This window comes from Ambystoma mexicanum, chromosome 5q, assembly GCF_040938575.1.
Source record: "Ambystoma mexicanum isolate Mex_15411 chromosome 5q, UKY_AmexF1_1, whole genome shotgun sequence".
NCBI classification, from domain to species: Eukaryota; Metazoa; Chordata; class Amphibia; order Caudata; family Ambystomatidae; genus Ambystoma; species Ambystoma mexicanum.
In genome coordinates this window covers 216,631,366-216,646,278 of record NC_090933.1, presented here as the reverse complement: position 1 = coordinate 216,646,278, position 14,913 = coordinate 216,631,366, and the positions used below count along the sequence as shown (strand labels likewise).

The 14,913-nt window shown below is 46.1% G+C and overlaps 1 protein-coding gene across 2 annotated transcripts in view; it reads right to left on the bottom strand.

Moving 5' to 3' along the window:
• ZNF407 (zinc finger protein 407) overlaps nt 1–14,913 on the bottom strand; it is a 2,669,902-nt gene that overhangs the window by 848,657 nt on the left and 1,806,332 nt on the right. The gene's annotated exons all lie outside the window — the stretch shown is intronic.

Below are 14,913 nucleotides of genomic sequence, written 5' to 3'. Positions count from 1 at the left end.
TGTGCTTGGGAAATGAAGAGTAAGCTGCCTACAATCATCTGGGTGGAAAGATTGATGGAGAATTAACAGTTAATGGGAGACTGCCTGACACTACCTGGGTTGCAACTGCTTATGAGATTGCTGAAGGAAACCAGGGAAACCAAGACAAATGCTGGGATCTCTGCAAGGAGAGCTAAACAGAGGGATGAATTCTGGTGGCTATACCTGACTGAAGGGTCTGACCAGATCCATGTGTTCCCCAAGAGAGGGTCCAGAAATGCGGATGCACCAAACCCAGAGATCCAATGTATGTAACTGTCCAACAGAAGCAAGTGTATTTGGGATCGGTTTTAGTAATTTTTTTTTACCCCTTAATTAGAGGGTGGGGGCAACTAAGTAGACCCGTAGCAGGTGGCCAAGCAGCCATGGAGTAGGCTGCGATTCCTCGGAGCTCCGTGATCCGACTTATTGATTCGAAGCAAAACGCATGTGTCGACGGCCGATTCCAGCTGAAAAAAGATACGGTATCTGGGTGAATACTTCAGGCAGCAGATGAGCGTATCGGCGAGAGAAAGTGGACACAGCAGATTGAATTAGGCCACTTTGTGTCCTGTTCCGGAAGCGGCGCAATCGATACTAAGATGGCGGCTTGCCAACACAAAGGGACCCCCGGTGGCACTTGAAATCGGGTGCCAGGCGGGCAGTGACTGGACTGCTGGCGTGCAGCGGCGGACGAAACAGTGAGTGGCCGACTACCGGAGAGAAGCCCATGAATAGCCCGAGAGGATGTACACAGCGATGGCCCACTCGGCCATGAGATAGGCGGCATGGCCTTGGTGTTCCCACTAGACCAGGACGATGTATACATGAAACTGACAAGAAAACTGACAGCGTTCCCGCAGTAAGTTGGAGGCGTCGAGCACGCAGGGATTACATCCCGAATCCGCACGAGGAGTGGATGAGCAAATACGGATACAGTAAGTGGCGCCGAGACCTGTACGCCCGAAACAAAATGACGACTGATACTGAACAAAGGATCACACTGGTGGACCGTGATGCGGCCTCGTAAGGTCTGGGACGCAGCAAATGGTTATATGCATCTTGTATGTACCATCGGCCTTTGATAGGTGCAAAGACCATGAAAAAGTACCGGAGATGCAGATGACGGCACCCTGCTGATGACGGGCACGGACGCTGAGAAGTAATTGTGAATCGGAAAAGTTACAAATCCGCCTGAATAACAATTTTGTGTGTAACAATTGGTGTAGGCTGTTATACAGAGACTCGAACAACAACTAAGTGGCGCCGGGCCGGAGCCAGACACGTGGACAAGGTTGCACCATGTCGGTGAAAAGTTTGAGAGCCAAGACCAAACAACCTACAATGGAGGTCTTCGCGAAAGTACAGAAGACCCCCACAACATCGGAGCGGAGCGCGCCTACGACTTCTGCTGAAGAAGCCCCAGAAGGAGACAAACACCAAATCCTGGAGGCTATATCGGAGCTGAGCACCATGTGGGGCGCGGCAATGGCGGACTTGCAGATAGCCCTGGAGGGCAAAATCGATGCGGTCGGGACTGAACTTACCCTGTTACGGCAAGATGGGGGCTGGTGGAGAGAACAAGTGGGTTGGAGAGTGCCGTAAAGACCAATACTGATGTCAGCACAACTAACGCAAAGGAAGTTCATGTGCTCAAACAGCAGGTTGCTAACCTCGAAAATCGGGTGGAAGAAGCTGAGGGAAGAGCGAGGAGAAATAACATACGGATGGTCGGCCTGCCGGAGGGAGAGGAGGGTCAAGACCCTACAAACTACGTGGAAAACATGATCCTACAAGAAATAGGAGCAGATAAGCTTTCGCAGGGATTCACGGTGGAGCGGGCGCACCAAACCTTGAGGAAACCGCAACCTGGGGCTCCGCCGCGACCCATCATCGCGAGGATCTTGAACTACAGAGATAGGGAGAAGATCCTAGAATATTTTCGTAAAGGTGGAACAATACAGAGAGCATCCGGCAACATTACAGCATACCCAGACTATACGATGCTGGTGCAGAGACTGAGATACAGCTACATGGCCGTCAAGAGGAGGCTGCGAGCAGCAAGCATCAAGTACATGCTGCTGTACCCGGCAAAGCTGAAGGCGCTACATAAGGGCAGAGCGCTCTTTTTTGACACTCCCGAAGAGGTGGTAACGTGGCTGGATCTGCAGGGTTGCCCGGAACAAGAAGTGGACCGTGACCGGCAGAAACAGGACGGCTAAAAAACTGGTGCCGTGGACATTGGGGGTACCGGATTATACCGGGAAACGAGACTAGTTGAACACTGGATAGTATTCGGGCCCTGTGCCCGTCATGGACTGGAATATAGTAGGTAAATTGTAATTGGAAGCAGCATAAAGTTAACACAATGCGTAATACATTTGGAAATAGGAGCAATAGGATGGAGGCAACTCACCCCCAAAATACTAATAGTTAAGTGGCCATTAGGGTGACTTTACCCTACTGAGCCCTGAGCATAAGTTTGTGCTGGACTGGGCTAGATGTGGGGGTGCCCGAGATCCAGGGATGGAGCTAGGCAACAGTTGGGGGGGGGCGTTGTTGGGGAAGGGTTGGGTTGGGGGAGAGAAGGGAGGTGGGAAGTTTGGGTTGTACATAGGTTTGGGGAGTTTAAGTTTAAATATGAGCCTACATGGAAGAGTTGAAGGGTTGTATCTGCATAGCATGACCGGGAGGGTTCGGTTGGGAACGAGGGAGGAAGATATCAGAGCGCTATGGGAGATCTCAGGATAGTGACGTGGAATGTCAGGGGACTTAACAGTTATATGAAGAGGAATAAAGTCATGCTGTATTTGAAAAGGCAAAAGATAGATGTTGCACTGTTGCAGGAGAGGCATTTGACGCGGGAGAAACTGGAGCTAGTTGGGAAAAAATGGAAAGGGATTGTGGTGGGTTTGCCGTACTCTGCTTACGCCAGGGGAGTGCTTGTCTGGGTAGCACCTCATGTCCCGTTTCAGCTACTGCAGGAAACGGCGGAAACTGACGGGAGGATGGTTATATTGAGAGGGCTGTTGGAGAATGAAGCGGTATGCATCGTGAATACGTATGCCCCCAACCATAACACGGCGGCATACTTCAGGTCTCTGTGCACTAACCTTAGTATGTGTGTGGGAATCGTGGTTATTTTGGGCGGGGATTTCAATTGTGTAATGAACCCCAAGGTGGATAGATCTGACAACAGTATTGATAGGCCCACCCCAGCGGCCAAAGCATTGCAGGTGTTAATAGATGATTTTGGCTTGGTAGACGTATGGAGAACAAAACATCCCAATGATGGGCAATATTTGCATTATTCTGCCCCGCAGCAGCTACACACGAGACTGGACTATGTTTTTGCCACGCCGAATGTGGTGGCAGAGAGCACCCAAATAGAATACAAGGCGAGGGTCCTCTCGGATCACTCATCCCTGATCCTTGGGTGGCAATACTGCCCCACCCGAGGGCGCGGATCCTGACGTGCGCCTCCGAGCGGAGGCACTGAAAGATCCGGTTTTTCGTGAGGACATAAGGGATGAGATCATTAACTATTTTGAGACGAATACTGGTAGTGTTTACTCGGCGGGTACACTATGGGAAGCTTTTAAGGTGGTGATGCGGGGGGCAGCCATAGCTAAGTCAAAGGGCCTGCAAGGTGGGGTTCTGGCTGACCTACAAAGAGTTGAAGATGAGCTAGAAAGGACATTAGAATGTGACAGTGTGGACACTGAGCTAGTACTTAAACTACAACAGCAAAGTGCGGAACATTGGGAAAGGCTCTGTCACCTCAATTATAAAAAGTATGTAGAAAGACAGCACGCGGGAGGAGATAAAACGGGTAGGCTTTTAGCGTGGCTGTACAAGAGTGAGACCCCTAGACCCCCAATTAGGACAATAATTAGAGAAGATGGCGATGTAGTAGACACTCAAGAAGGAGTTAACAGGGAATTTGCGGATTATTATAGGGTGCTATACGGAGACAAGGAGGGGAGAAGTCAAGAGGAGATAACCGAAACACTAGAAGATATAGGATTACCTAAAATAAGTGATGAGGAGAGAGAAGAGCTTGATGCACAGATTACCCTGGAGGAGCTGAGGGAGGTTGTGAAGCAGTTGCCCACCAGTAAGACCCCAGGAGCGGACGGGTTCCCCCAGTGAATTTTACAAAGTATATAGAGAAGAAGTGCTACCCCCATTGCTAGGCATACTTAACGAAGCCTTTGAGATAGGAAGGTTGCCGGAGTCACTCAGAGAGGCGATCATAATACCGCTTCCTAAGCCCAACAAACCGGGGTATAGCTGTAACTCCTTCAGGCCTTTGTCGATGCTGAACCAGGACAGCAAGATACTGACGGCTGTCCTGGCAAACAGATTGCGGAGAGTAATTAGTAAATTAATCCACCCGGATCAAACGGGCTATGTCCCAAACAGGAATATAACCCATAATCATAGGAGACTCCACCGTGTGATCGAATGGGCAGATAGAAAATAAGGCGAAATGGCGATTGTATCCCTAGACGCAGTGAAAGCTTTTGACTCTGTTAAGTGGCCATGGCTGCTGGCAGCCCTGGGAGGTTACGGAGTAGGGCCAGGTTATATCAGATGGGTGATAATGCTATACAGTGAGCCGTTAGCCAGAGTACAAACGGGATCGGCGATATCCAAAAGATGGCAGCTTGGTAGAGGTACCAGGCAGGGGTGCCCCTGGTCCTAAATGCTTTACATCCTAGCCCTGGAGCCCCTAGCAATATACCTCAGGCAACAATACGATATGATAGGTATTGAGATTGGGGAGGAGCGGCATCTAATATCCTTATATGCGGATGATTTATTATTATACTTGAAATACCCAGAAGAGAATCTTCAATATATCCTTGAAGTGATGGAGAAATACGCGGGGTTGTCTGGCATAGCGGTAAATCCTCAAAAATCCAATATATTCCCCCTAGGTAACTATAAGGGGACCCGGGAGGAAAGGTTGCCGGTGTTAGATACCATGGGTGATGGGTTCTTTCCGTTACCTTGGCATAGATGTGTATCACACAGCAGAAGAGGAACATAAGCACAACACCGTGGTAGCTGTTGAGAAAATCCAAAAAAGCATGAAGTTTTGGGAGAAGTTGCCCCTAGCAGTGATGGGACGGGGGGCAATGCTTAAGATGGTGGTCCTACCTAGGCTTTTACATTATTTCAACAATATCCCACATATGATACCAAAGGGGTTCTTCGCTAAACTGAATAGCGTGTGAAGGGACTTCCTATGGCATGGTACCCGGAATAGAGTAGCGCTTTGGAAGTTGCAGAACTTCTACGAAAAGGGAGGTATCAGGCTGCCCAATTTTGAGGTCTACTACATTGCAAGTCAATTACAATATGTGGCCAATTGGCTCTCCGACGAAGTGACCCCTGAACATAGGTTGTTTAGGCGGGTTTGTACCCCATTTTACTTAAGGGAAATTATATGGTTGCCTGAAACAGATAAGAAGCGCCCTAAAATGATTATGTTGGGGTGGAAAATGTGGTGTCGAGCGTGTCGGATGATGGAGGACCCATTTCCGTGCTCCCCGCAAGTACCGCTGGTCGCATTAGCAGGAGGGGACAAGCAGCTGAGGGTGATTATCAGAACCTACTGGGAATCGGTGGGACTGGTAACGTTAGGGGACATCTGGCAAGAGGGGACCATTAGAGATTTAGAAGAACTTGGGGAGGAGGTGGGATTACACACTGGCCAATATGTTACATACCATAGGATGGTCCAGAAAATTCGGAAAACGTGGCCTGAAACAGTGTTAGCAGAGGAACCAGGTGGTACTGTGGGGGTAATATATGACATATCAGAAGGGGGGCATGAGATTTCTAGATTGTATGAGATGGTGATGACCAAGGTGGGGAAGGAATTGACACATTTGAGACTTGATTGGGAGGAGGAGGTGGAGGCCCCGATGGGAGATGGGATGTGGGAACGCGCCCTGGGATATCACAAAAAAGTGTCAAGAAACGCTAGACTTAAACAAATACAGCTGTACATAACGCATAGAGCATACATGACCCCTCTGAAGATATCCAAGTTCCGGAACGCAGGGCTACAGGCATGCCCTAAGTGCGACATGGAAAACGCTGACATGACACACATGTTTTGGTCATGCCCAGTAATCGAAGGTTTCTGGGGTGAAGTGGCACAAAAATTAGCGACAAAAGGGGTCACGCTCGTCATAGATACGGCTTGGGCCTGCTTGCTGGGAGGGTTCCCCAGACCACGGAAACTTAAACATGTTGAGAAACTGAGAAACTTGGCATATGTGTTAGCAAAACGGAGGATTGCCATGGGATGGAAGAAGTGCCACAAGCCACGGGTGGAGGTATGGTGGAGGGAGTTACAGAAATGGGCGGAGGCTGAAACGGTAGTATGGCACGAGGTGAGCAGCATGAGTGGGGAGGAAGAAGTGGGTACCTTGATGGCATGGAAACTATTAATAGCGGAACTGTTCAGATCTATATCGGACCCGACTGAATCCGAAGATAGTGAGACCCAGCCGCATGTAGCAGATACTGAACGAGAAGTACAAATAGGCTCATAATGGAGGGTGGGACATGGGGAGCAGTGGCAAATTGGAAATACAAATGGTGTTTACTGGAATTGTTGTAAATTACACTGCGTGTTGGGTTGGTTTGTATTGTTGTTTGGTTTGAGTAAAATTAATAAACTATTTTATTTTTAAAAGTAGACCTGTTGCATATTTTAATGAATAATAATTTTTTTATTATTTATTTATTTTCAAGATTTTCAGTAAACAAAATATACATTACCAAACGTTCAAACAGAGTATCAAACATAACACTCAGTGTTTCATAGGTACAGAAGCAAAAACAAAGTCCAAATCATGGATAAAAATTGAAACATTTCTGATAATGCAAGACACATTTCGTATCAATCGCAATATAAGATACCCAATCCAAAATATTACAATTAATTTAAAAAATAAATAAATACGAATAAATAACACAACATAGAACATTACAAAGACATAAAGACCACACACAGACTACATAAAACAGAACAAAGACAAAACAGGGGGAAATCCTCAACTGATGCACATAAATAAATCAGATAGTCGGATCCAATAGAAACAACTAATCCTCAGATACACATTCACCATATAGATCTGTAAATGGTTTCCAAAGATCTTGATACTTATTTTCCTTTCCTTGTCTCACAAAAATCACCCGCTCAAAGTTTGACAATACCAACAAATCATTAATCCAATTCTCTACTCTGGGCTTCTTTCTCGTCTTCCACACCATTAGTATTTGTTTCACTGAGACCACAAGTGCCTTGTCAATCAATTGTCCATATTGACGAGCAACCGCACAACGCCCCCTACCCGACAACAGCAACACCTGCATAAGCATCCTGGGAAAACACACGGACGAAATCGCCTCCAGCCTATCTAATATCTCCACCCAAAATTCTAACACCCGAGGACAATACCATAACATATGGATCAACGTTCCCTTCTCCTTCCCACACCCCCAACACAAGTCATCAGCAGTCAATCCCAACTTATACATACGCAATGGAGTCCAATACAGATGCCCTAACACTTTCAAATGAATCAATCTCAACCTGAGATCCAACCCACTCCTATAACCTACATTCCACATAAATTCCCACTCCTTTTCTGTAATATCACATCCCAACTCCTGTTTCCACCTCTCCAATGCTTTCCTATCAGCATCAACATCCTTAGAACATATCGGCATCAAGCCGGTATAAGTGCATACCATTCGCGGCGATGACATAAGAATCTGACCACCCGCCGATACCACTTCCAAAGAACCTGACAGCATTGCCAACTTTTCACTCAACAGAGCTTTCAATTTCACGAATCTATTTCGTTCTCTCCCTGCCAAATGAAACGTCCTCTGCAACTCCTCGAATGACAATATACGGCCATCACGCACCACATCTCTGATACATAAAATCCCTTTCGAGACCCAACTTCTCCAACAAAAGGATTTATTGGCAAATTGTAAACTCGGGTTAAGCCAAATAGACGCTCCATAGTGTAAGTACAAGTTCCCTTGAAAGAGAGTCAACCACCACACCAAAACCTCCTTAGAAACCGCAATAGTCGGAAGTCTACTACCCCTCCCTGGCAGACATCCCATCGAGGTAACAGCATGCAACGGAAAACCATTCAATTTATGCCTTTCAATAAGCACCCACAAGGGTTCTGGCCCATTCCCCACAGAAAAATAATATGAAGCTTTTTTCAAAATAAACCCTCTATAGTAGCGTTCCAAGTCTGGGTACCCAAACCCACATTTTTAGTACTACGTGTCAGAATAAACTCCCATATAGTCATTCAACGCGGGGGCGGGAGCTCGGGGAAGTTTGTAACCTCTGCCCACTTTCAAGTTATAGTCATTTAAAATAATTGATTATTCCTATTTCTCATTCCTAGCCCCAAAACTCCATCAAGGGAAGGGCTGTCTCCTTGTATAAAAATGAAATTCCTGAATTGTTCACCATGCCTCAGACCTGGTCTTAAAGCAGAGGGGAGATAAATGTACACTGAATATCAGGGTTTTGGGTGTTAGGGCAGAGACGCGTCTTGCTAAATGAAATAAAGTGATGTCCCCAACTGAAATATGCACTCTCTCCTGAGAGTGAGAAAGTGACCCTGATAGAAGTGAGATTTTGTATTGCTTTGGGGTGAAGGAGGAAAGGATCCATGTGTGATAAATGTGCTGTTTTTCAATGTTTTATGTGTTTTCACCTTGCTATTTTGACATGTGCACAGGGAGATTATAAATCAAGCGCACTGCACAGGAGACAGTGGGGCTCATTACGGGTCCGGCGGTAAAATGTTGATCCCCAGTCCCATAGAGTCAAATAGGACTCTATGGGAGCGGGGACCACGGAAGCACCGGCACCGTCAATAACGGTGCTGGTGCTTTCATGAAAGTCTGCAGCTTTTTGCCGGAACGTCAGACCTGCTGCACGGGAGGGCCACCCACCCCTCAGGCTTGTAGTTCTTTGCCGGTCCGGAAACAACGGTACTGGTAAGCTTAGCGGCACCATTGTCTCCAGACCGGCAACATTGTAATGAGCCCCAGTGTTTTACACAAAATAACAATGACGATGTGATTTAAATCCAACTTCAGAAAAGGATTATCAAATTCATGATTTTGTAATGTTCCACAGTATTTGTTAATTTTGACATTCAGGGTTTTTGAGGGACAGGAGGGTTGAACTGTTTATTTGGTCTGTGTTCCATGTACATGAGACCCAAAAGTGAAATCCTAAAACGTGAGTTTTGTATTGAAGCTCTGTTTTGTGCCATAGAGAAGGTGGCATGTGTAATCATTTGGTACAAATATTCATTGGACATAATATTCAACAAATATATTTTCTGTCTGCACCTTGGCCTGATACTTGCGTGATTGGTGGCACAGGAGGAGGGGTCTACCTGGCTCTATACGAGTCATCAACAGGGCTAGAATGAATCAGACAAATGATATACAAGGGTAGTCTCTAAATATATCGTTACATTCTGACACACATTATCCAAACGCAGTGCAGCGCCCCAACTTGGAACGAAGGAGAACCACTTTGAGACTTGTGATACTGCGTCTCTCAAGTGAGGTTGTATTGATGTGGGACTTAATGTGACCATGCTAACTCCTAATTTCCCCAGGAGTGAGGGAAAGATTACCTATTGATATTGATATTTTATTTCTATCGCGCTTGTACACAAGTGTTTCAGAGCGTGACAAGGGAGAGGAACAGGGGAGAACAAAACAAAGATCTTACTAGGCCCAGTGACATTGAGAACGCGCAAGTGTATGGGAGAGGGGGAGGGGGAAAAATGCATGGAAGGGGGGAGAAGTGGAAAGTACGAAGCAAAGGAGAAATAGATGAATAATAAATAAATAAATAATAAAGAAGGCAACAAACAGTCGTAGTGAAGCCAGCAATTGGCAAGTGCTAGGTTTATGGCAGCAGCTAGGGTAGGTCGGATAAGTGCGGAAGGAAAAGGGGGGGCTGTATGGGTACAGATACAGAACCCAGTGCAAGGGGTGGCCCGGAGTCAGTGCGGGAGGGTGGCAGGGTGAGCAGGTACCTGTGCCCGGAGGATAGAGGGTGGCCAGATGCACGGTGCCAAGAGAGAACAGATCAGCAGGGGAGAGGGGGAGCGAAGGAAGAAGAATTCTTGAGGTGCTTCTGGAACCGGAGATGGTTCTCCTCAAGTTTTAGAGTGACAGGGAGGCTGTTCTAGAGGGAGGTCCCAGCCGAAGACAGAGATCTATCACCAGCTCGTTTCTTTGAAAAACGACTGACCCTGAAGCACACCAATCTTGAATGGCAGTTAGGCAATCAGATGAGAGAGGGAGAGGAGGTGGCCGAGGGCAGCTTGAAAATGAGTTGAGTGTCGTCAGCGTAGCACTGGAAATTTGAGCAGAAAATTGCAATGCAGTGGGCGAGAGTTGCCAGGTATTGGTTGGAAAAGCCAGGACGAGACGTTAGAGCCCTGGGGAACACCACAGGTAGAGAGGAAGACAGATGATAGGAAGGACCCAAGTTGGACCTGGGAGGGTCAAACTGGCAGAAATGCTTGTACTCATGATGCATGAAGGGTTGGGAATGGAGGGGCTCTGGGGAATTCCCTTTATGCCATCTTGGGTTGTCGTTCACCTAACTTGTGGGCATCCCCTGCCTTAAGAGTCCATGTAACTCCCACAGGCAGCCCATACACTGCAACCGTCATGGAAATGTGGTACGGTGACACGCATTATACAGAAACAATTAATTGTATGGATTTCATGATATAACCTGTGTTACCTAAAATTCGAATCACCATGCTACTTAGTTATCAATCATCAGAGGTGTGCCACTTGACTGGTGGGAGAATGGGGAACTACTGTGCCTGAATTGTAGTAAAGAAACAGACCCTGAAGTATTGAAAAGCAATAAAAAGTCTGACCTTCGACAAAACAAAATTATAAATATGCTAACATGGGGGATGCTTTTAATGAACTGTACATTTAATTGTCGTAATTTATGTTTGTCCAGTTACTCCTGCCTGAATGAGTGCCCTCTCGAACCCACAACACTATGCTGATTTTTTATTTTTTTTAATACAATGTTTCAAGTGTATGAAGAGCATTTCCCTGCAGCACACAAGAAGTTAACCTAGCTATTATGGAACTATTGCTTATGTAACAATGTTTGAGATTAATATTTGATCAGCAGGAGCTAAAACCAGCTTGTGAGTGTCAGGCATCACCCAGTAGGCAGGAGCTAGTGCTGTGGAACCAGGAGTGAGTACAAAATGCACCGCAAGTCTAATTCCACATAAATTGCAAGCTTTAACTTTTTGCCCATAATCTATGATGAATTCTATTTAAATGTGTCCTAATTCTTCTATAGTAACTTTCTCAAATAAAAGGTTAATGTCACATATGCATGTTTACAACACACCAGTTGGCCTAGGGCAGCCAAAAGTAGGTAATAGAAGTTGTTGGTTTCAAGCTAAGCAGGCTGGTTCAGCACTTTCAAACGCTGTATAACGGTAGTCAAGATATATCTTTGTAAGAATAGGGCTCAAGTTTGGATTGTCATTGTATTGAATGACTAATCTTGCTGTGTACATTACCACCCAAGTGATCTAATTCTTAATCTTTTGTTCATTAATAAAAAAGAAACATCGAACAAGGACAGTCAGGACTCCCTGATCTGACAAATGGAGTCAAACTCAGGAATACAAACCCATTCCATCACTAGCCTACAGTATTCACCTTTTCCTCTTGCCATTTTGTCACTATATACTGCGAGACAGGCATGGTGAGAAGAGAGCCACAGACTCAGAAAGTAAGATTTCAAAAACGTTATTTAAAGTTTCAGGGTTGGTGTAATACCTAAGTAGTCCTAATTCTAAAGGGATGTTTCCCTGAAATGATGCTTCTAAGGACTGTCGGTATCTGAAAGTCCAAATGAAAAGTCTGTCTGAGTCTAAACCTATGATTGCCCTCACTATTAAAAAATAAATGTGTTTTGAGGAGGAAGGGGGGAGGGAGGGTCTTTTGTCAAAAATGAAAAGTAGTGGTTCAACAGGAAAATAGGAAAACCAAGGTTGGTTTCCATTGGTTTTCTTGGCAGGCCTGATTTTAAGCTTACCAAAATGAGTTCAAACAGGGCCACTTGCAAGACCTTCACCACAGGGTCCTTGCAGTGAATTCCAATTCCTTCAGTTTCTTTGAGTCCCATGGGGTTCCCTTCCCCAAGCTTCGAAGTTTCAAATACCACAAAAGAAATGTATCACAGTTCCCTTTTTAAGCTTCTCGGGGTTCCCTTTCCCACGCTTCAGTCCTTTCAACACTATAAAGCAAACCAATAAATGTGCAACTTGGCTGGCCTCTTGTGGCTCCCTTCCCCCAAGCGCAGTCCTCTTCCAGCTTTCAAACACAAAGTCAGTTTTTATCCGGGTGTACTTTGAATTCTTAAGTGGCCTCTTAGAGTTCCTTTCCCCAAGCACAGGCCTCTTCATAACTTTCAACACATAACAAAATATATTACAGTTACTTTGAGGTTTCTCGGGGTACCCTTCCCCAAGCTTAGGTCCCTCTAATTCCAAACACAAATTCAGCTTGTCAAGGTATGCCTTTTCCTTATTTACAGCTTTTCATAAATACAATCTTCTCCTGGGGTAGAAATCAGAGGATTTCGAAAATGCCAGGCTCTTTGCTTTTCCTTAGCGCGACCAATTCGATCCTTTGCCCTTCTCTTTATTTCTTACTTGCACTTTCCGTTGTACCTTTTTTCTTCAGGTGTTTATCATGCACACTTGCATTGCCTTTTATTCCTTTCACTTTGTGGTGCACACTTGCACTATTCTTTTCCACTGCATAATTTTTCTGTGTCTCTTGCACCTTCCTGCTTTATCTTGCTTTTTGCACCTTTCTGTTTCACTCACTTCTGTCTTTGGCTGTGCACACTTGCACTTTTTCCTTGCTGTGCGTCCTTGCACCTTTAAACTGTCACTTTCCTTCTTGTACTCACTTGCACCTTTTCCTTACTCTCCTTTCGGACCACTTGCCCTCTGTTGACTTTCTTGTGCGCCCTCGCACTTACCTCTTACTTTGCTTCTGTCCGCTTTTAACTTTCCATCCGGACCGCTTGCCCTTTCTTTCAGATCTATTTACTTTCTGTCCTCTTGTTTCTGCGCCGCTCCCCCGCACTGTTTCGCTTCTGTTACTTTCTTTTGCTTGCCTTCTCTCTTTCAACTTCTTGCTTTCCGCTTTGTGCGATTTTACCAATCTTGCTTTTCCTCCCTTTTCCGCTCCACACTTCCGCACGCTCCCTGGTTTCTCTCACTGTCGTGCGAAACTCGCCGGGTAGCGTAGCACTGGCAAACTGTCTCTCTGGGATGCTTTAGGTCGATGTCAGGGTCTCACCACCTGCCCCTCAGATACCCTTGGACCACGCACACAACACAAGGGAGCAAGCAATTGCACGGACTCTGCCAGCAGGGTCCCAGCTGCTTCGCTACGGCTCTCAGGAGACACGGCTCCTCAGCCACGCTTCAGCCCTCCTCACACACAGGGGCAGAGTTGTAGCATGCTGCTCTCCTTCGGAACTTCCTTCCTGCAGCTCCCAGCTTCATGGCATCTCTGGTCCAAAATACCTCTCCAGGTCGCTCATCCATTTGTGTAAAACAACACCTTATAGTGAAATAAACAGTCAAGTGGAGTCAGGTTTAAATAGCTACTATTAAATGCCTGACTCTATCAGTGTGACAAATCTAGTTCTTTCCAGGGTAGGTTGCCCTTACTTTCCCCATGTTTATTCCTATGGGTATCCTAACTGATCTTAGTTGCTTCTTCCTCGTCTCAGTATGTGTTGGAAATGGGGAGGGGGAGATGGGGCAAAATTGGAGATACCCCATGAAGGCTGAGGTAGAGTAGGTTGGGGTATTTTTAGGAATGGGGGGGTACCATGTCTCACCCTTGGATATCCTCCTCTCAATCCCTTGCACCCCTCCACTCAGGTGATCTTCGCACGCATGTGCACCCCCCAGGGGTCGGGATCCATAAGCGATGGCCCTTCCCTGGCCACTTGAATGGAAGATCCGAGGGAGTGTGGGGGGAGAATACTGTCCATGTTTCTCACAATACAGTGATTCATATACACACAGGAGCCTAAATGCCTCACTTTTGCCAATGGAGTGGAGGCCAGCTCTCTGTAGGACTCTAAAGCATTTCTACCCCCTATTACACATTGACGGCTCATGTCACAGACTAGTGACTCTCACGGTATACCTGCGCTGGCAGAGAATTGAGCTGGTCACCAACACTCGAGGATATACAGATAGCCTACGTGTCACCAGCTGGAAACACACCTGAACGAATCAGCACCTCGGGATTGCTACCAGCCTCTCCCTCGCCTTCCAGTGGCAGTTAGCAGGTATACTGGGGGAAAACAGTCAGTGGCAGACAAAGTGTGGATGAAAATCTTGCCAAATATCTGCAGATGTGAACTGTTATAGATTGTCACTTTTTCACTCAGTGTGTTTGTCAAAGAGGGGGGCCCATTGGGGCGTCCTTATGTCCTAACAGTTTAGTTACTAGGGCCCCTGCAAGCCACTATAATACATTTAAATTAATTCTTGGCAATTGATTCTGTAAGCAACGCGCCTTATTCGGGCTTACTTGGTTTTATTTTTCATATCTGTAAAATACCACTGCTGTGAAAGTTTATTTGTTAAATCCCTGAGTATAAGAGAGAGCATATAGCAGTGGTGCGTTCTCATGTAATATTAACAACGATTACCATTGAAGCCATAACTATTATTATGCAGCGAAGGGATCTTTTTTTTACGAGTGCAGCAAACACAAATG